Source organism: Rhagoletis zephyria, unplaced genomic scaffold (assembly GCF_001687245.7).
Source record: "Rhagoletis zephyria isolate East Lansing unplaced genomic scaffold, Rhagoletis_zephyria_1.1 Rzeph_scaffold_00073, whole genome shotgun sequence".
In the NCBI taxonomy this organism is placed as follows: Eukaryota; Metazoa; Arthropoda; class Insecta; order Diptera; family Tephritidae; genus Rhagoletis; species Rhagoletis zephyria.
This window is the reverse complement of record NW_016157157.1, coordinates 383,432-406,948: the sequence shown is the minus strand read 5'-3', so window position 1 is coordinate 406,948 and position 23,517 is coordinate 383,432. Positions and strand designations below refer to the sequence as shown.

General features: G+C 34.0%; 1 protein-coding gene across 6 annotated transcripts in view; it reads right to left on the bottom strand.

The window, feature by feature from the left end:
* Mnr (Membrane-bound Notch regulator) overlaps window positions 1-23,201 on the bottom strand; it is a 73,007-nt gene extending 49,806 nt beyond the window's left edge. For 2 of the 6 annotated variants that reach the window (XR_001848827.1, XM_017627881.1), the window contains exons 1-2: window positions 23,029-23,200; window positions 21,068-21,163 (exon numbers count right to left, since the gene is read on the bottom strand). The gene's annotated coding sequence lies outside the window, so the exon portion shown is untranslated. Of the gene's footprint in view, window positions 1-21,067; window positions 21,164-22,975; window positions 22,998-23,028 lie in introns of those variants that run through there. The other 4 variants (XM_017627896.1, XM_017627911.1, XM_017627889.1 and 1 more) reach the window with 3 other exon arrangements.
* Between the last annotated feature and the right edge of the window lie 316 nt (window positions 23,202-23,517).

Sequence of the window (23,517 nt, the reverse complement as noted above, 5' to 3'; positions counted from 1 at the left end):
ATCGAAATCGCAATATTTTTGGCTATCATAATGGCTACGATTTATTGTTCGCATTATAATTATCTTTCGCATACTTTAGCCGCAGGATGTAAGTTAGTAGCGACTGGAAGCTTAACGATCAAGCGCAAAAAAACTCCAAGCAACGAAACCACTAAATATTTTACGCCAAAAACATCTCGCCGTGCTTCAATGAATTACATCAAATTTTTTACCTGCCACCCACTTTTTGCACACACTGTGCCATTGACATCGCTCAGTCAACCGTTAACCACAGTGAAAGTTTTAATTATTTTGAATGCGAACAATTTGCCATGCAATTTGACTTTGTATAATAAATGCCACAGCAACAATAAAAACAAACACAACAAAACAATAACAACAATTAATGCAACAACAGCTGCATGAAACAATAGAGGCGCCAATGAAAAACAACAAATCAAACAGCGATGAAGATAACAATTTTGCTTGGGTTTTGTTGTCAGCCAGCAGTTGTTGTTGTTGTTGTTGTTGTTGTTTGTATGCGAATAATTTCCAGTGGAAAGTTTCGTCTTGCAATGCGGTTGTTACACCACAACTTTGCACTGCACTGTGTCCAACTCCCATGCTACTGACATTGTTGGCAACGTGCAACATGCTACGTGCCATCGCCACTCGGTCATCGATGGTGGCAATTGCAATGCAATGGAAATCAGGAGGCCGAAGGGGCACGAATGAGAGTCAAGCGCGGATATTGGCAATGTGCAACGGACTGGCTTAACGGAGGCAGTACGAACCGAGTCACCCCCCCCAGCATAGTTGAAACTCAGCAAAGGAATAAAGAGAATTTAGTTAGTTGCATGGAACACACGAGTGCGTGTGCGTGTGCCTTTGTTTGTGTTTTCGCTTGTTTTTTGTCTCAGCGATCTGGGTTATTGGAACAGGAAGGTGAACCCGGCAAATATGCAAAGCAAAGCGGGCAATCATCGGTTTTGTAGTAGATATTGAATATCGCTTCAATTTGACTCTGAATATTCATTTGTCGGTGCTGATACTTATTTGCATACCGGTTTCAATTTCAAAACTTTGAAAGCGCAACTTTTTAAATACAAAAGCATTGCTTTTATTTCCCTACCATCGGAAGTGTAATATTTGAATGCTAAATGAATTCCTGTCCGTTTTTTTTGCTTTCCACTTGAAATATTTCATTTTTTTAATAAATTATTTGTAAGTGTGGGTGGCAAAAAATCGGCAAAAAGAGAGCGCAAAAAAAACATCCACTACCAGTACAATTCAATAAAATATTTTGGAAAGTAAAATGTATGTAAAATTGTGTCGAAAACATTAAACAAACAGCTTTGGGCGCTTTGATAGATTTCGTTTTCGCTTTCCATTTAATATGAGTCACCGGCATCTGCACCTACTGTCACATGCGGCTGCTGTTGTTGACACTTTTTTGACAAACCCCTGCATTCATTTAGCGAATATAAGAAGCGCGATTCAATTGTTGGATAAGCAATAAGTGTGGGATAAGTGAAGTTGGAGATTTGCTGGTAGTCGAATTTTGAGTGTCAAAAACTTTCGCTGAGCTGAGTTACTTCACCAACTTAAGCTCAATACGGTGGTGAAAATTACGATAGAGATTGCGTTGAAAATAAAGGTAGGTTCTTTCATTTATATTATAATTGCGTTATTTTCGCTTACGTTGAACTGCGGTGAGGAATACACAGAAATGTTTTTTTTTTTTAAAGTAACTTTGCACAGTTCTCGACATTTATTTTCCGTTTATTTTCCACAGCGTATAGTCCAAGAGCTGACAACGGTTTTGGTTACACCATATATAACCAGGCTAGAACTTTCATGATGAGTCCCCTATGACGGCCCATTAAACTAGCTGAAAGTCTGGCGGATCTCCAGGGGTGGCTTTGGTGCCACCAGGATTTTTAAGGATGGNTTTTTTTTTTTTAAAGTAACTTTGCACAGTTCTCGACATTTATTTTCCGTTTATTTTCCACAGCGTATAGTCCAAGAGCTGACAACGGTTTTGGTTACACCATATATAACCAGGCTAGAACTTTCATGATGAGTCCCCTATGACGGCCCATTAAACTAGCTGAAAGTCTGGCGGATNAGGCTAGAACTTTCATGATGAGTCCGCTATGACGGCCCATTAAACTAGCTGAAAGTCTGGCGGCCCTCCAGGGGTGGCTTTGGCGCCACCAGGATTTTTAAGGATGCAAAAAAAACACATCAATTACACTATTTTAACCAGTCTGGTATTTTGGGATATCAGTGTTGGTACTTCTTTGAAACCGAAAAAAAACTGGCCAGACTGGTAGGGCGGTGCAAAGTGGGTGCCAGACGCGGCTAAAGTGGCGATTAAAAGTGGACTATTTACACTATAATAACCAGGCTAAATTTTATAAATTATCATAGGTTGAATCCTCAGGAGGCTATATGTTTGAAGCCAGACGAAATTTTGGGTGCAAATGCCCTGCCAGATCCAAAAATCCGTTACTATGCAGACGTTCAAATCAACTTGTTTCTTACTAATTTTTAATATACTTTGTTGACGAAATGGAAAAGTATCGTAAAAATACTATAAAAAAGAATTTTCAAAATAGCAGGCGTTCAAATAAACGCGTTTCTCGTTGCTCAAAGTGCTCCAAAATCGTTCAGAACATATAGTTTTGTTATACAGCGATTTTATTCAGAATACGCAATTTGTTTCAATAGAGGAACGCCAGTTTGTTAGCAACTTTTGGAGTCCTGGTGGCGCCAAAGCCAGCCCTGGAGAGCCGCCAGACTTTCAGCTAGTTTAATGGGCCGTCATAGCGGACTCATCATGAAAGTTCTAGCCTGGTTATAAATAGTGTAAGAAAAACGTTGCCAGCTCTTGGACTAGTATTAATATTATCGGGGCAGGAGTTTCTTGGTTGGTGTAATTACAAATCTTTAGTGCCACCCAGAGTTAAATAAAGTTCCGAAGATTTGAAAAATATCAATAGTTCTGTTCCTACTGAAATTTGAATCTCAATTATTATCGGCCTATAAGCCGTACTTCGTGTGTGACTAAAATATTTTAGCTGCTACTCATCTCATACATTTACTTAGTTATTACGAAACCTCACTTAAAGCAAGAAATCAATACACCTATTCAGGAGGCAAATAATCAGAGACAGCTTTTTATAGTGTGGCGATACAGATAGAAAAGGTTCTACATCAAGGATAATATACAATGGAGCCTACTCTTCTATTAGCCCTAAACAAAACATCTACGCTACTGGAAGGCCTTTAGCCTATCGGCCTCGATTATCCTTATAGTCCATTTCTGCTGGAAATCCCAATTGAAGGAGCTTACTCTTTGACTTTAAATAGCAAAGAAGGGACATTTTTAACACAGAAGTTTTTAGCCAAGAATCCAATGTACATCCCTATGGAAAAAATATTGCCCGACAAGGAAAAAAAAATTACTGTTTTTTAAATTTTTGCTAAACGTAGATTCCCCAAAGAGCCCCATTTGAAATTATTGAAACGAATATATGTAACATCAAAAGCAAATCACGAAAATTTGGTTAAGAATTACAGTGCACACTTTCTTCTTTTGTGTCTAGTAGTTTTTTTGAGATTATTCGAAAAAAATAATAATAAAGAAAGAAACCAATGCAGGTATTTAAAGCACAGAAAAAAACAAAATTGTTAGAAAGACTAAGTTCTCTTTGACGTACGTCAAAGGTCAAGTAGAGGTTGGAACTTGTATGACTGCCCTTTGATAGCTCGGTTATATAGCTTAAGAAATAATAGATATGTTTAAAAACATTTTTATCAAAGTTGACAAATATGACATTTGACCGGTTTTATTACACAAAAATACTCCCACGGCCACAGGCAAAAATATTGGCTACATTTTGTCATTTTGTTTGCCACATATACATACGTTTTATCGGTGAACTTGCATAACATTCGCATTCGTAAAAGCTCCGCATTGATTATTGCGAATGCGAATGTTAAAACTAATGCGGAAGCTCCGCGGCTGCAAATGCGAATGCGAATATTCGATTGATTGAATTTATATTGCAAGAAAGCCCTCGTTCAATAGAAATGAGAAAGATGTTGTGAAACGTATATTTAAACATGACATCTTAGTGCTACATACTTATAGTATGTATGTATGTATGTATAGTGTATGTATCTAAGTATATTCGTCATTTATCACCAAAAATAATTGAACTATTTCACGAGAACAAGCATTCGAGATCAAAGCATCTCTTTGTTTAGACATGCGTACATATTCGCTTATCTCCGAATGCTCTGTCTAAAAAAAATGTGAGTTTAAGAAGAAGCAACTGGAATGTTCATAGAGCGGTGTTTACGATGAGCCAGCGTAAGAGCCTCATAACTGAGAATTTATTTAAGCAATAAACCTGACTGCTTACTCATCATCTCTGCATGCATCGATCATTTACATACATATGTATGAGTACGTATAAGAGTTAGCAGAAAATATAACTGTTGGCTTTGCGCTCCGCGCTCAGTTAACAAAGCTATCGCTTTTGTAAATATTATTCGGAAATGTTTATAAATTTAATTTTTTTGTTTTGGTTTTTAATAGAAAGTTGCCCAGCTCCACTTATTGTAATGTATGTACATATTTTAATTATTGTTTTTTCTACAAAAGAATAGTAGCTTTGTGCTAATTTTACAAAAAATTTACAATTTCATTTCTCCAATAAGGCTATTTACTGTGCAACCGGTAGACCTTGAAATTGCAAAATGCAAACACGTCCGTATTTATAAATAAACTTCTTCATACATACATATAAACGTATGTACGAATGTACTTATATACGAATAATAAACGCGTGATCAACTCCAACTAATGACGTTAACTCACCGCTGCCTTTAATTTAATAACCAGTTTCGGTAGATGTTCGAATAGCGTCATTATCCGACTTGTGAGTCCCAACTGAATATTGGTATGTGTGCATGTACATGTGTGAATTTATACATTAGGGTGGTCCATAAAGAGTAAAGTCGGAATTTTAATGCGCTCACGCCTTAGGATTGTTCTAAATCGAAAAAAATATACCCCAGTTTTTTTATTGTAAAATCAAAAAATTATTTAAAGGTCGCTCAAGGCGCTTAAAATAACTTTTTGTAGAAATGGTATAGAAATCTTGAAAATCAATATTTTCGATCGGAATACTGAGGTTCTCTTCAGGAGACTTTCAAAAGTAATACACAATTGTTTATTTAACAATTTTTTAATACTTTTTTGGTGGTTTTTGGCGGAGCTATAAATTATAGTTACTATGAAGAAATAGTTAAATAGACAACTGAGTATTATTATTGGAAATCTCGTGCAGAGAAACATATTGATTTTTAAGAATTCTATACCATTTCTACGAAAAGTTGTTCTTTGCCCATATAAAATACATGGAAAACTTTGAGCGCTTTGAGCGACCCCAAGGGTATATTTTTTCGATATAGAAGAACCTTAGGGGGTGAAAGCGAACAAATTCCGAATTTACTTTTTCCACATGCATTTTTGGACCACCTTAATGTACATGTATGTATTAATGCAAACTTATTTTTTTATTTTTTTTATTTTTTAGAAACTTAATTATATGTATGTATGCATTAACATACGGTATACTTATGTACGTATAGTATGTGCAACTTTAGTTTAGTCACTAGTATCAAACTTGTGACTCCAAGGTATTTTAATAACTTTGTTTATTGGGTGGCATCTACTTATTAAATGTTCAATATGTAATATAAAAATCCAAGTAAAATACTATAGTATTCGTAAGCCCCTTTATTATTTTGTTTTTAGTAAGATTAGTAGCTAATCCGCATGATTTACGATTTAGGCTTGGTAAGGCGATATTTTTATTCATTTAAGTAACAAGAACGAATCTGTCTTTTTCCGGCTTAGAAGTCCAAATGCTTCGATAAGTGCCACTGCCAATCGTTTGAAATAAACTAAGTATGTACTTCATTTAGTTTAAGCTCTTTTAAAAATCACATAATCTGTCTAATCTCATTCATCACAAGCATATTTCTGGAGGCTCAGAAGTCAAACAACAATCACCATAAATTTGCCTTCCATCAAAATGATTTGTACTCGTAAGTATGATTTAGTGCACGTTGTTCATTTTCCGCCAGAAGTAATGATTAGTTGGATTAATTTTATTGTTACACTAATGACGACAGCATTGATCTCCATAAAAAAGACATAAGTAGCATTAAAGTACGCACACACAGCGGCAGTAGACAGCAGACAGCCATTTGCAACGAATCAGATATATATCACAAAAGCTGCTGGTACGAACTTCCTTCCACCCACCGCTGCTGCCTTCCTATCACAAAGTGTGTGTGTGCCATTTGCTACTGATGCTCCCATCCACACAACGAACGCTGAGGGCAGACGCAGAATTACAAAAGAATGGAGCTGAACGAATTTGTGATGAGAGCGATTATGATTGAGTGATAAGCGGGTCGCACAGTCGCGGATCTTTTGTGCCTACTGATGACGCTAAATTACACACTGTGCTTTCTTTTAATGCGCTTATTTTTCGATTTGAAAATGATATTTATGTAAATGACGATCTGGAATGAAGCGCTTACATGTCGAGAAATAGATTTAAAAATGTACGGGCTATAGTACTGCGCATGTATAAGGCTTACATACATATATGCATTTTAATAGACATATGCACATGCATATATACATAAATTTATACACTCAGCGCCGGTATATGTACTTAAGTACCTACATATGTACATACGTACGTACTAATATGATGAAGCCTAAATGATGGAAAAGGTTCCTGCTGTCACTTGAGTGAAGCTGCGGAGCAGAATGAAAATAAGGGTGAAAGGGAATTTTTTTTTTTGAATTCAATTCAAATGCAAATACAAAGCGAAGTGTCTGTGAAAATGAAATTTTAATGCGCATCGAAATTTTGAGCGCTTTTCATTCACGCTCCCCATTTTGGTAGAACACCCATGTTAGCGAGTATGTACATTTGTAAATTCTTTTGCTTTATGCATTGGCTTAGTGCAGATCAAAGCGACGACATCAATAATAAATAATATTTACGGTATAAATGGGGATTCTTCAAAGTATTAAATTTGTATGAAATTGTAAATTAAATATTAAATATGGCTCATTTTAAAATGTTGCAATATTATTCGGTGTTATTAAGACTTGAAGGAAAGAAATTCGGAGCTATGCTTATGCAAATACATATGTACATACCGTAACTCACTGGAATATTCATGGTTTAGTTTTTTCACCATATTCAAAATGTCTTGCATTTGAAATCTTTTTCGTTAACTTTTATTTAAAGTATACATAACTTATTCTATAATAAAAACCATACAAATTAATGTTTCAAAAGTGTTCATAAATACATAAAAATTGCAAAGTATTTAGTCAGAGTTTTTAGAATTAGTTGTAGCGATAACGCCCTATCTTAGAAAACTTTTCAAGAACTGCCTTTGTCAGAATTTGGCTGAAGAATGCCCTATCTCAGAATTTAATTGAAGAAGGCCGCATCTCACAATTATGTTCAAAAATGCTTTATCCCAGCTGCCGAATTCTGAGATAGGGCGTTCTTCAACCAAATTCTGATAGAAGGTGTTTTTCACTAAAATTCTGAATTAGGACGTTCTTAAATCAAATTCTGAAGTAGTGTGCTCTTGAAAAGTTTTCTGAGATAGGGCGTTTTCTGCCGAGATAGGTCGATCTTCCACTCAGGTTTCGATATCTAGTTAAAATTAAATAAGTATCAAAGAAATTTAGTTATCTTTTGACTTTTATTATTTTGAAAAAGAAATATCGATTTATTTTTTTTTAGTTAAAATAACAAAAGGTTTCAAAAAATCTCCGCAAAAAAACCGCACCCGCGGACATCTCGAAAACTCCAAATCATAACGCAAATAAAGAGCAAAAATTACTAGATAACATATTTCGATCGTCCGAATGATGGTTTCTTTGCCATAAAAAATAAAACGCATTTCTCGCTTAAAATACCTAGTAATAGGACTCCTGTTTTTTAATTATGAAAAAATAATTTTCTACCACGAGGGGGAATTCTATGCAACGTCGAAATATCGGTACTATTTTTTTTCTCAAAATCTTAATCTTTACAATTTCAACTTTGAGTTGAGATTGCTCTTTTTTGGCATTCCCTTTTGTTTACAATATATGTTTGTTAGCTTCGATGAGATCTCGGTTCAATTTTGTAAACGTTTTATTTTTGCCATTAAGAGCGCGAAACTTCACTCTAAGCTAATGTTGTGAGCCAAGAATGATAGAATACAATCGTGGTTGTGAGCCATCCCTTATAAAGCTTTACCTCTTTTCCAATGACAGCCAAGAACTACATCCGCGTTATTTTGTTTGCTCATTCAGTATTTATTTAGCTCAACGCTAAAACTAACTAATATAAGCTTGTATTTTCAAAATTCCCAATTCTCTATGGGCGAACCCTGTAAATACTTCCGCTCCAATTCTCCTCTGATATCCTACAAATAAATTAAAAGTTGCACTAAATTCTCAGCAAATGCCATCTAAAATTTTACCTAGCCAAGCAATTGTACAAAGTGAGACCTTCACCCAGTCACACCCAGCCTAGTAGCTGACTTCATTCGATCCACTTCACCCAGCTTCCCTTTGCTTGGTTTCACATTATAATTTGGCATCCAATGTCGTACGCTGCTCAATTCATTTGAACAGCTGATATCGATCGGTAAAAAAATTGCCACCACCAGCATACACCGTTATACTCATACTTATTTTTTCCAGCATTTACCAACGAGTGTACAGCATCCGTTTGCCGCCTTCGGAAGGTTAATGAGGTCTCGCCGCTAAATGGGGCGCGGCTGTGTGGCGGCGTAGCGGCGCGACGTTGAAAAAACGGAATGTCAATGTCGGTGTCTGGTGAAAATGACACTTTTCAACTATATTTATTCATTGCTGTTAAATGTTCAGTTGGAAATGGAAATGCGCACGGAAATGGCTGCAAATGTGCGCTCTGCTTGTGGCCAACTTTATCGTTTGCCAATCTTGTAAATGAGCGAATGTTTTTTTATACTTTTTTTTTTATCGGTAAAATGAAAATAAATTTATATTTAATGTCTTTTTGTGCGATAGCATGTAAGATTTGCTGTGTTTGTGTAGGAGTATGTACCGTAAATTTTCTGTAAACATATTTACTCATACACGTTTTTATTTGGCTCAACAGATGTGACCAAATGGTTGGCATAAAAAACATTAAGGAAAAAACATAGCCGCATTGGTATTTCGGAGGGTAGCCTATGAGATTGGTTGGAAGTGTTGCTCCGAGGAAGGACCCAAGTTCGAGTAGCAGTCGTCTCTCGGCAAGCAATGGTTAATTTACGAGTGTATTTCTGCAATGAAAAAGCTTGCAACAAAAAGCAATCAACCATTCCCAGATGAGGTTAATTGCAGGCCCCTCCGTTTGTGAGGCCACACATCAGAAAAGCCGGAGAAGAAGCTTGGCCTTAAACCTTGCAAAATGTGCGAAATACATATTTCATGTGCTGAGAGCCAAATGCGAAAATACGTATATATAAAAAGAAGCGAGATTTGGTTGCAATGCCTTTCTTTTTTGTTTTCAATCTCACTAACCATATTTAAGGATAATTCTTTTCAGAGAAGTCAACATGAAAGAAGGCATGATTTTGAGAGCAGTTTCCGGAAAGCTCGTGATTGTTACATGTACGCATGTATGTACTTGTTAAATAGCAAAAAAAAAACGCTTGCATTCGCAGCAGCTGATAATTTTTGCTATAAACAATGTTCGGTTGATACACAAACGGTTTTGACCCAATCGAGAGGTTATCAACGAACTGTGGATTATGGATTACAAATTTTGGATTTTAGTACTCAATATGTGAAAAGTGAGCGGCTTGTTATTTTAAGCGAATAATGAATTACTCGCAATGTAATTAGATTTCTACTTACATAAATCGGATTTAGCGACGATAACAAAATAGTAAAAAACATATTATATGAGATGAGGAGAGTCGAGATAATAAAATCCGAAAAGCTTATACTATGTTAACACATTGCCGTCAAGCTAAAAAGCTATTTCGAGATGAATAACATTTCCGTATTTGAAATTTCGCAAAAACAACTTTCATTAAATATATAAAAATAAATTGCAGCTATTTCCTCATTTCTTTCTCTCTAAACGACTTCTAGATATGTATATGTAGATATATAAATACATACATACGAATGATAAAATAAAGATTACGTCTGACGTCAAACGAAACAGTACGAATAGCAGACTAAAAATAACTGTCAAAATCCCATACAAATGATAAACAAAATTGCGACCATTCATGTAAAATTGTAAAATAATCAATACTTATTAGTTTATTATGAGAAATATTAGAAGGAAAAATTAAATAAGTGTACCAGGGACATATCGATGGCTGAGTGAAAGATCGACCTATCTCTGCCGCCGATTCAAAAACACCCTATCTCAGCACAATTTCAACGTATTTTCAAATTTTTTTTTGTGAATACTCACTACAAAGAAAAACCGTTTAATATTCGATTAATCGATTATTTCACAATAATAGCAATTGATTGCAATTATTTTTTTTGATTGTGATTAATCATACGATTAAATAATCGATTATTTTATTTTTTCGCCATCTCTATTGAGCACCACATTTGTAAAAATCAAATTTTTTCATTGAAATGTTAATTGTTTGCTCTTTGTGGTAAATCGCTTTCGCTTTGCTTATGACGTCACATCACAGCAGCTAGCTATCAAACTCAAAACAAAAAAGATAGCGGATCGTTCAGGGCGCAATCTTTCTTTCTATCATTATTGATACGTAGGCACATTTGTATTCTCTGTCAACGGGAGTCCCCTCCGCTCCCATTTCAATCTTGATTCAAATAAAGTCAATGATGGCTCAAATGAAAGCTAAGATAATTTAAAATACTATCTCGCCAAGTCTTTTACTAGTACATGGGTCGTTCTTAAAAAACATGACCAATTGGTGTCCCCAGACTTTACTATTTTATATTTTGTTTCTTCAAAAAGAAAATAGAAAAATATCTGCATTTTTATAAATTATTATCGATTCTACGTAACTATATTATAAAAAAAAAAATAATTAATTATCTGAAAATAACTTAAAAAATATTTTCAATGTCAAAGGTTTAGCAAAAACCTGTGTCCCGAGCCAATTTATAAAAATTTAATAGTTATTTTCAGTTGAAATAAAATTGAAAAAAAATAATATTTACAATTTTTGTTATTCAGTTTGTGTATATTAATACCATATATAGAAAAGAATGATGAAAAATAATTTTTTTGTATAATTTTTATGAAGAAAATTTGTGTCCCCAGGTTTTGGTCCCCTCTGTTACGTCCACTCATTTTATTGAAAAATGTTTGTTAAACGTTATGACGCGTATATTTCTCTTATGCTTCTCCATCATAACTTAGCTAAAATCAACAAAATGTGTTTTGAACTGTTCAGTCTTGTTTAGTGCGTTGTTGAGTAAGGAACCCAATTGTATGCCGGGTACGTACCCTTATTCAGTGTCAACTCTGTTACTGTTGAAAAACGGTGAGTAAAGTGATTTTTTATTTATTTTATAATTTTTTTATAAATATTTTATGTACATTAATTAAGTGGACAAATAAATTCTCCAAAATTCGAATAAAAAGCTAAAATATGGTATTTTTGAGTTAATTTGTCCCCTCTGTTACCGGTCCACTCTGTGACTTATTAACTCCAAAAACTCCAAAAATTAAAAAAAATACTGCTGGTTATGGATTCCTATTGTTGATACCATCCGTAACCACATGAGGCCAATTATAAACATATTTGGCCAACTTAATTTTTAAAAATTACAAAATTCAGAATGGTCATGTTTTTTAAGAACGACCCACATATACCTACATACGTATGTATACCTATGTATACACAAGTATATTTTTTGCGTGTTTCTTTTCGTTGATAACTTAATTGTCGAATATTGCGTCAAGCTCAATGGCCAGTATTCGCGCATGAACTTGAAATGCCAACACGTGTCTGGGATTTTAATCACATTAATTTCTAAATCTATTGCTGATCTAGTTAGTGGCGAAATTGAAAACAGATAATTGCTAAAAATTGCATGCCTGTGTAGCTGATTCAGTGATTTTTAGTGTATAACGAATTTCGCGTCTAAAAAAAATAAAAGCAAAAATACACACACACATACTGACAAACAAAAGCTAAGGTATGCTCATAAAAACTCATTAAAAATCGCTAGAAATTCGCTCCATAAATATTTATAAAGCGTACAAATATTTACTTGCTTATTTTTCAACTTTGTTTATTTTCCGCTGAATCACCTGTGTTTTTCATTGGAATCAGATTACGTACTTATACATACACATATTATTTTTATTAAATTCCTTCAACTAATTCATAGGAAATGCAATAGATTATTTTGTAATTATTTTGCTTAATGTTTATTAATGAGAAGATATTTATTGTTTTCCATCTCCACATTGTACGTACGTATCATATAATGTGTACATATACATTTTATATATTCAAAGATTCGATTTAAGCATTTCTCGAAAACTGGGTGACTAGATTGTGTTCAAACTGAAAACTGAATACTTTTTTGTGCCAAGAACCAAAAGTTATGATGACATTTTATGTTCATTACGGTGGCCCTTAAAAATATCAACATCTAAATTTTATATGCTCTACGTACAAATAAAATAAATCCACGAAAATTTAAAAACTTTTTAAAAATATTTAGGGGTTGCTACAAAGGTTTGAAAATATGTTGACATATTATTGAAACTTATTCATATAAATTCATAAATTCGTTGAGTTATAGCTGGTAAAAGTAAAATTTTTGTTGATTTTTAGCGATTAAAAAAAATACCAAATAAATTTTTTGAAACCCACTAAACATTTTTTTTTTAATTTTGAAATTTTTGTATATGCTTGTCTATATTTTGTATGTAGAAAAAAATAAAGGAAATTAAGGACCACCCCAATATACTTGAACGGTAGAAATATACTTTGCCACAATTATCATGATTTTCGATAAATTTTCTGGCTAGGCATTAAGACAGTATTAATTTTGTTCAAAGGTAAAAAAAAATTGTTTTTACAAAGCACTATGATTGGCTTATGATTTCTCAGATTTTTGTAAAACAACGTCTTAACCCCTAACACATTATAATTTTTAGTTTTGTAAAGAAAGCTTGAATTAAGTTTTTTTTTAATATTCGTATGAAATTATTTCAATTTTATTCCAATAATGTTATTGAGCTTTGTACCACGATTTGTTTGTTAGGAAGAATGGAAAAATTTCAATTGAAAACTTAAAAGGTCTAAATGTTTAATCTTTTCTACTAAAAAGTAAGAAAGAGCAACCGGTTTAGCAAAAAAATTGGAAATAGCCTTTTGTTTTTTATCTTTATTGAGTTCTCTACTCCAAACGATAAAAAGTTCACTACTGGGAGACCTATCAAGTTTACCTACAAAAATATCTGTTTTCTCCGACATCGCAATATCTGTTCAACACACATCTTTAAAATGTCCTTAATCGTAGTTTTAGTCGAACTTAAAAAATAAAATAAAAAAATTACTCAATCAAATTTGCAATTGTATCTCCATAAATAAGTAGGACTTTCGCTGCTCATTGTTTACTACATTACGGCTTTATGCAAAATAAATTTGTCTTAGTTTAATGTATTAAACAAAATATAGCAACAAGAAACCATTGAATTTAACAAATGTAAAAAATTATTTTTGGCCAGAAAAACTGCCATTTAGACCACAGTTCATCGCAATTTAATGTCATAGAGCGTTTATTATTTGCTATCTATCTTCTACTAATTACTTTAATTTACATAAATTAGCTTTGAATTAGAAACCTGTGTTCTAAAATTATAGAGTTGCTCATTCTAACAAAAACATTTGGGATTTCGCTGACAGTATTAACTAAACGAAAAAGGTTGAATTATTTCTTAATAAAGGCACGTAACTTTTCAAATAATGAACGTAATTAAATATTTCAGGTATTTTTTTCGACAAAATAAAAAAAAACTATTAAATCAGTCATTCTTATGTAAAGCTGATTTTATATGAACTTTTATAATACAAATTATTTAGGAAAAATAAATAAATTAGTAGTCAAAATTGTACTTAGAATTTGAAATCTTAGGACATCATAAATTTAGGAGACTCATATGAAGCGAATAACACACTGTGAGGCTCTTTTGATTTTCATTCATCTAGGTATATCTATGCAATAATTTTAGTAGTCGTATATACCTAATCTTCTTTAGAGAGGTTTCTAAGAAATGCCCCTTAGCCTACCTTGGATGACAACTACCTATATACAATTTTTTTTCGAAACGTATTGCTACCTCCTGTGCCTTACTCGAAGAGAAAATGTGAGTTTTTCTAAATACATTTGCCGAAAAGTGTAGCATACAGCCAACACTTCCTCCTGAAAGCACGCACATTCTCATGCAAATCTTTCCAAATGACTAACCTGTACACACTGTATGCCATTACAAATTTTATCCGGCGGTAGTTTGCTGCTTTTATCCCGCATAAGTGCAACCAAATACACAATAACTGAGGGAACCCGAATTCCCTTAAAAGCTTGCAAACATTTGTATATGGTGGTACATAAGTAAATTTATAAGTACTACTTGCAGGTACAATGGAATTCTTACTTACTCATAGACATACATACATACATACATTCATGCGTACATTTATTTCTACGTCCCTGGCAGGCTATAGGCAGTCGAGTCATCACATTTATCGAAACACAATGCGAACATTGCCTTTTTCCGAAATATTTCGAACAGCAAACATTGACGGTCCAATGTGTACAGACAGTCAGCCAAGCCAGTAGACCAAAACCAATTGAAACAGCAACATTGGCAACAACAGAAAGTGTACTTTTAACAACAAACATCCGAATCAGCACTGCTGAGATTTTGATGGCCTCAGCTTATCGAAAAGACCAAAAAAGGAAAAGCAAAATCAAATTTTTGTTGCTGTTTTTTTTTTCATACAAATACCCGCTGAGCTGGACATTTGCAGCATCTATTTGCCAACTGGATATTCGATGCGCATCCTCAGTGTGCCTAAATATCCTTACAGTGTGTGCACTCAGTATGTGTCCATTGTGCGTACGAAATTTTTGCTGAGCTCTGCGACGCGTGCTTAGCCATTAGAAAATATTGAAGTTGATAAAAGCTTTTTTATAGCTTGAATAATATGGTTTTGTTAGCTTTATGAATTTTTATTGCTTTAGGTAATACCTACAGAAAGTATGAATTTGAAATGACTTTTGATTGCGGAATACATACATAAGAAAGCTAATGCTGTACATGCATACATACGCGAGTATGTAGGATTGTGAAAAAATCAAAAAAAAAAAAAATCGTTTTACTGGATATCTAAGCGGTCATAAACTCTTCTCAGTGATACTTACGACTCGAAAACCTAGGGCGGTACATGTCCTTATAAAAAAGGAACCACTAATTTGGGCGCCTTTTGGACTCTTAAAGTTTTTTTGGAGATTAATTTTCCTAAAAATCATCTTGCGATAAAGAATAAAATTGTCGTCTAAAACTCAAAAGAAATTACCAAATAATTTTGTAATTGCTAGTTGTAAAAAGCCTTTAATAATCGAAAATCGCTTAAATTGATATAATGAAACGATAAAGTGAATACATTAAAATTTGACTGACATTGAATTTTTCATTTTTAATTCACAATTTCATAGAATAGGAATTGGCTCTCAGGATTGGTTACTGGCGCACTCGTTGGCAACACTTTCATCAAATCCTCTTAGATATTTTTATAGATATGCCAACTCGGATCAGAGGCCTGAAGTTGATTCTGTGCTGGAAAATGGAATTCGTGGATTGCTCGCGCAGAGCAGCCTTAGGGCTTAGGCAGTTCGTGTGCAAAATTCCTTGTGCCCTGTCCTTCTGGGAGCTGTGTTTTTTTCTTGCTGTAGTGCTATGTAATTGAACTGTGAACTTTTCTGCTAATTTACCAAATCCCAGACCTATGCAGATGTACCTGCATCATTATAGACCCAATGTTCTCAGTTGCTTGCAGGAAAGCGCAGCCAATGCTAATCTAAATGATTTATACTTCTATGAGAAGATGCGTTATTGACTGTGCATGTATGGTGCACTGGAGCAGACTCTCAATCCATAGCATTGGAAATCTAGACATTAATATGTTTTTAATGCTGCAATCACTTTTGTAAAGGTTTTCTTGCAAAAACTCATTTTTGGTACTCACAAAATTAATTAACTATTGTATTTCTTCTTATACTTTTTCGTTTCGCCAACAGATTATAATAAAAATTAGTAAGAAAACGCTTGCGTAGCAATGAATTTTTGGATCTCGGAGGGCGTTTCAAACCAAAATTTCATCTGGCTTCAAACATATAGCCTCCTGAGGATTCATTCTATAATAATTCATAAAATTTTGCCTGGTTATTATAATCTAAATAGTCTTCTTTTAATCGCCACTTTACCGCGTCTGGCACTCATTTTCCACCGCCCTACCAGTTTGGCAATTTTTTTTCGGTTTCGGAGAAGTACCAACTCGGATATCCCAAAATGCGAGACTGGTTAAAATAGTGTAATTGATTTTTTTTCCCATCCTTCAACATTCTGGTGGCGCTAGTGCCACCCCTGGAGGGCCGCCAGACTTTCAGTTAGTTTAATGCTTATACGACCACCCTAGTTCCACAATGCAAGTCTCAGATGGATTATATTAAAAAATATAAGAAATTGGTTTTGCTCTTGGTGTTGGGCCGGGAGGAGTACCGGGTTATGAAACATGTAAACATTTGGCTCAGACCAGGTATTCCTCGGCTCTCAAAAAGTTAAAGCACATCCACCTTCAAAAATTGAATGAAAAATTTGACTATAAATTACTGCTAGGTATCGATGGGCTTAATGTAAGCACAACCCATGTCTACATTCACTCGCAGTAGGTCTAGCTAAGAATTTACTTTCATTAATCAGATGGGGTTGCAGACACTTCCGGATGTTTGCTATGTATGTACCGATACATTTCCATGTATTTTGTTGTATTTTCTATTAACAAAATTTTGTAATAAACTAAACTGGAAATACATATGCAACCAGTAAGTCCTATTGTAGCTTTCTTAAAATAAAAATTAATTAATAACCATGCCTGACTGAAAAAAAACAAAGCATATCGACTAAGACATAAATGGTTTAGCTTGAAAATGGATTTGACGTAATATTTCAAGGAAGCTAATAAAAAATTGATAACGAAGTTATATGACTTCATAATCTATGCAAATTTATACCATATCTACAGTATATATGTATTTAGTATTTATCACCATAGCCAGTAGCCACCCTTTAGGTCTTCCTATTCAAATATTTTCATGAAAAGCGTATTGACGGCAAGTTGAAGTGCTTTACAAAGATTAGTTAAACCCCACTTTCATGCGATTATTTCCAAAACCCGACTACTTGCCAACACCTTCACTCTGATTGCCACATATTCCCCCTTTCACTCCATTAAAGTCCTGTATATTGTGAAAGTATACTTTTGCGAATATCAATTGCGTTCTCGATCGAGAGAAAAAAAAATTGTGGTCTTTATGCAACAAAATTTACCTCAAAATTCCAACACACAACTACCGTTAGCAATATCTCATTGCAGCTCAATGCTGCTCACAACTCATCCAACCACACATCCTTCAGCCATTATTTGTGTCCTTGTGTGGTCACAACACACAGTCACAGACAAAAGCATGTGTATATGTAAATATCTGCCTGCGTGGCTGTGTGCGTTTCTGTTCATAACTGTGTATGTACGTATGCGTGTTTGCATTATTGTCCTTTTCACTGCTTCATTTTAATGTAATACAGTGCAAGTCAACCGCAGTAACTGCCTTATATGCTCCCATACCTCCTTTCACATATCTATTTACTTTATTCATACACATATATTTACAATCTCGACAATGTGTCCTTCAACCTTTTATTGTCTTTCCATGTCACTTCCGTAAGCTGCGTTGCACTTTGGCCGGCAGCATAGTAGAGCGTACATAGCTTTGCGAGCATTCGCTGCTGCACTTTTCTCAGCTTGCATTACTTACCGCAAACTAAAATACATTTTGCTTTGTTTATTTTAGCTTTTTGTTTTTATTTTATATACAGATTTTTACTCTGCTGTTGAGTGGAATGGCAGTTTGCTGCCGTTCTTTTTCTTCTTCGTTTCCTTCTTCTGCCTTTTCGACTAGTTTATCTCATTTTCTAGTGTTATTCATCTGCCTGATAATGCGGTGTGTATTGACGTTGTTGTTGTTGTTGTTAGGTTGTTGTGATGCATGCAGCATTTTCGTCCTTCGAAAACACAAGTTGACATCGTTTATAAATGTAGACGCAGACGTTGGTAGTAAATGCCAAAATTGTTCTATGGCAAGTCCACTAAAGGACATAGTATATGTCATTGTAAAGCGAATATATTGTATGTATGTATATCGACAAATATAGTACAAGGAGTACCCCCTATATTAACATACATACATACATATATGTAAAAGGAAGAGGAGGTTACTAAAACCACGGTTTTTTCTTAAACTGATAATTTGAAAATTTGGTAAGCCTACTTTGAATTACGAAAATATTGAAATCTTGTGGGTATTAAAACTATCAATTAATTTTTTCAGATTTAGACTTTGGGAACCTCAAACTTTTTTGTTGATTTTAAGTAAAGTCAATTGAAAAATCTAATTCAGCTAGCTTATCTTACAGCTAGTTTTTTGAGTTGTATTTTTGTTTTAAGTGAAAGGATGCTGTGAATGACCTCTGGCATGGCTGAAGAAGTTAAGTACGTCTTCACGAAACGAAAGCGACTTGGTATAAAGCTAATGACCCCGTATTGGTTGCTTGATCCGAAATCGCAAATTCTCCTGTCCAAAGTAAATTATGGGCCTGCCTTTCCATTCCTAAACTATGGATGGACTTGTGGCCTACAACCATGGGGGTGAGAAGAGAAATCAAGCATCGCAATCTTGCAACGATTTGAGTTCAAAGTTATAAGACTAAGTAATCACAAATGGACCCAGGTTTGTAGCAAATGCTTGAATATAAAATGATTTAAAGATCCGAATTAATCAAGAATAAATTATTTGTTCTCAAGCAGAGATACTTAACTACAGCATCCCAATACATTAAGTCAGATCACTTTTCAATACAACGTATGTATGTACGCACGAATTAACTCTTTTTCTTCAATGGTTTTTCTAGAATGCTTCTCTATTGTAGTCGGCAACATTTTTCTGCTAAAGGGGTTTTTTTGCGTGAAAATATCACTAACACTAATGCTTTCTTGCAGATACCTGCTATTCTACTATTTCATTTTAACCAGTTTGTTTAAGCGTAAATAACGGCATTATTTGCAATGACCTCATTTGCTGTAATCACCGCTGCCTTGAGGTGTAAATGAAGAACTGTTGATAATGCTGTCTTTTGTGTGTTTCTCCATCAGCTGAGGTACTTCTATACATACATACGTATCTTAAACGTTGTTTAATTTGCATGTGAGTAAAAAAGATGTACTCGCATGCACGTATTTCTTTCGCTTAATTTTCGCCATGATAAACACATACTCTGGAATACTTCCTAAATAATTATAAACTGCTCTGCACTTGTTTGAGGCTCAACTAATTTTTGACAGCTCACTTTCATTTTGAGCGAACAAGTTCCATATCATTCGAGGTAAACATGCATTTTTTGCTAATAAGCGCACTGCGCTACGGCTGAAGTATGCATTAAGCTTGGCAAGTGGCAATATCAATGTACTTATACAATAATTACTTTGTTTTTGTATAATAATGCGCTTTTAAACGCTTTTAATTATTGTATGTATATGGATGTTTGTTTGTATAGATTTACATACCCTACAGCCATATATGTAAGACGTCTGCCTCTATTTCTACATAGTACACATACATACATATGTACAATGGGTAGGTTCAGAAGGCGCAGCAGTTGAGCGTACCGTTGCTAAAAAAAAATCAGTGATCGGTATGCGTTGTTCGAAATCAAAGAAGAACAATTTTTTGTCATTAATCTTCTTGTTTGGCGCTGGAACCGTCTAAGTGCCAAGTTCTTCACCACCCGGGTTTTTATCCTCTACTACCGTATACGTTTTTCATTGTTTTGCAAAACATTTATTTATTTTTTTAATTTTCTTGGTGAATTATTTCTTCAATGGGAGTTTTATAATTTACTCCGAAACTGCGAAATGTAAAGTTGTCATTTTGTGTACATTCTCTTCTTTCTTTCTATTGGCAATACATATTTATTCCTGATCTTTTTTTGCTGACGGTGGTTTGCGTTTTTTTCCATACAAAGTATGTTATAAAATACACAACACCGTCGGCAAAAAACATTATTTGAAATCAACGGAAATTTTTAGCGACTTCAAACTTGGCTTCAAATCGTGATTCCAAATTTTAGTCGCTGCTGATGGTGTTTGCCGTTAAAATAAATCTGTAATGAGTAAATGTAGATGAAATGCCCGATATCGAAGAAAAAGTTAGCTGTCGGCAAAAAAAAAAACCAAATACTCGATATATTCCGAGTTACAGGCCGATGTATTCAGAGTTCTCTTAACTTGTCTTTAGATCACTAAAAATGTGAGAGATCTAGCAACAGTGTGATACTATGTTACTCTTTATGGATTGATACTATTTAGAAGAGATATGCATCTGAGTATAACGCGAACTAGTGGTAAAACCCGTCCGAGCTTTTTCAAGTAGAATTAGAAAACTAGAAACTTTTTTTCACAGTTGCTACTGTAATAGTTGCTATCAATAAAGTTGGGATTATTGTTAAGTTTATGGGATGTCCTTATCTGATTGTATGTAAATCTAATCTTATAATAAAAGTATAAAAAAAGGGTTAATGACCTTAACTTAACCTAATGGTTAATTAACCTAAGGGTTAAGAGTTCATTTGCATGTATAACATCAATTACTCACCCAAGAAAAATATCCGTGAAAATGACTTAAATCTTGCTTGACTGCTTTATAAGTCTGCTTATATTTTAGCACTGGTCCTCAGTTTTATTGCGATTTCTGTTATTTAGAAAATATTGAGTAAGTTTTTTTTTAATTTATGTAAATACTTGATTTGTTTTTAATTTCAGGAGCAACAATTTAGTATGAAAATTTTGAAATTTTTTTAAAACTTGCTACTGTCTAGCGGTGCCGCGTTCGATAATTAGCTCAGAGTTAGTGAACAATGCAATGATATTTAAAATTATTTAAATTTTAATAAAAAAATTTGCCTTAAATTTAAAATTTGGGTATTCTAAAGTTGTTAAGATAAAAAATATGTGCTTATCTGCCTGTACTTATTTTTTAACCGCACGGAAAACGTTTATTTTTTTTTTGCTACTTGGAATAATTTTTTTCGCGTCTTCATCGCCAAATTTCTAATATAACGCTTTTGTGCTAATGCTTGGTATGCTTTTTGTATCGTATGCACATATTTACAGATGTTTATACTTATGTATGAACGTGTGTTTTTATAAGTATAGTCAGTCGTTCCTCGAATGCATACCACCCACTTAACGCCAATTGAATGTGAGAGTTGCGGCACTATTCGTAATTGAAGCCAATAAAGGTGTTCAACGGAAGCTTATACAAGTCATGGCAATAACAACAGTAACAGCAAGCAACTATGTATGTACAGTATCGGTCATATCTATAGCACGCCATTTCAAAGTGATATTGTGTGCCACTTATGTTTATTTATTTTTAAGAATTTTCAATTAAAATCTTGTTCATTCTCGGACAAACCCCATATATACCCAAGTTCAACAATTTGTAGAAAACTACAAAAAAGTGTAAAAAATTGTCACCTAAATTTCAAACTTTTTTCACGGTAGTGATAGAATTTTTTTGAGGACACAGTTTTTAGCCCCTGCAATTTTAGTCTGATAATGTGCAAATTTCAAGAGGCTACGAATTACCGTTAATTTTTAAGATTTTTTTTTGTCGCATTGGAAGAAAAATACCGAAAACCGCAACATCCTTGGCGAAAAAATTCTAAAAAATCAGCGGTAACTTTTAGCCACTTGAAACTTGCACATTATCAGACTAAAATTGATTGGGCTATAAAACTGGGTATTCAGAAAAATTCAAACACTTCCGAGAAAAAAGTTTGAAATTTAGGTGAAAATTTGTTGCACTTTTTTGTAGTTTTCTATAAGTTTTTAAACTTGGGTTTATATGGGTTTTGTTAGATAAAGAACTGTATTTTAATTGAAAATTCTTAAAAATAAATAAATAAACATAAGTGGCACACAATATCACTTTGAAATGGCGTGCTATAGATATGACCGATACTGTATGTATGTACATATGTACATTAGGTAGTGACGCGGCAATAGCGATGGTACTTAAAGCTACACTTGCAGCACATAAAACGTTTACAAGCCGCAATCAACTGAAAACAATGAAAAAAAAATAAAAATAAATAAAATCATTTGCGAAGTAATTATTTTCGAACTCTCAGTAAATGAACGCAAATAAGCGCAAATTATGTGCCATCTCAACACTTAAATTCGGTTGAACGAAGAAATAATTAGTCGGTATATTATACGCAGCATTCTCAGCTCGCATTCGAGCTCTTGCGACTCATTCACTTTTAGCGAAAAATAGAAAAAAATACACTTCAAACGAAATAAATTTATTATCACTTGTTTTTGTTGCTTATTTTACGCATTTTTGCACTACACTTTGTGTTTCTATTTTCTTTGACTTGCCTCGTTCGTTGCCAGTTTTATATGTACTTAATTCAAAAAAGAATATTTCATATTTTTCTTGTTTTTTTGATTTAGTATTTTTTTTATTTTTTTCAAATTTACATTGCCACACACTTACTTACGCACACTTGGCATATAAACACTTATTTAATAAATAAATAAAACGCTTACGTCTTCTACGTCTGACGCAGATTTCAACAAATTAGCCCAGCAAAAAGTTTAATGTGAAAACACCGTTCACTTTGATTGTCCGCGCCAAGTACGTTTCACGGCAACGAGCGCTCTGAAAATGCCAAATCAAACAACAGTGCGCCCCAACAGCCACCAACTGACTCTGCTGCTACTGTCTGTGATTTGCGAATCGCGTACTCATTCACTTCGGCAAACGAGAAGTTCGTTTCCCGCATACATTATTGGGCCAGTTTTTTCTCTGAGAGTTTGCAGTGCTGCCAGATTTTTCAGTTTTCATATGTACTAAGAAGCACTCGCACTATGATTATGTTGAATTTTACTGTACAATTTACTAAAACTGCCGCAATCTCAAAACCGGAATTTTTCAAGAGACGCGTTTAAAGTTTTCAATTTACTACCAAAATAGGCACGTATGTATGTATATTGTCTTGCCATACGGAAACTACAAAATATTTAAGCACAAATTTC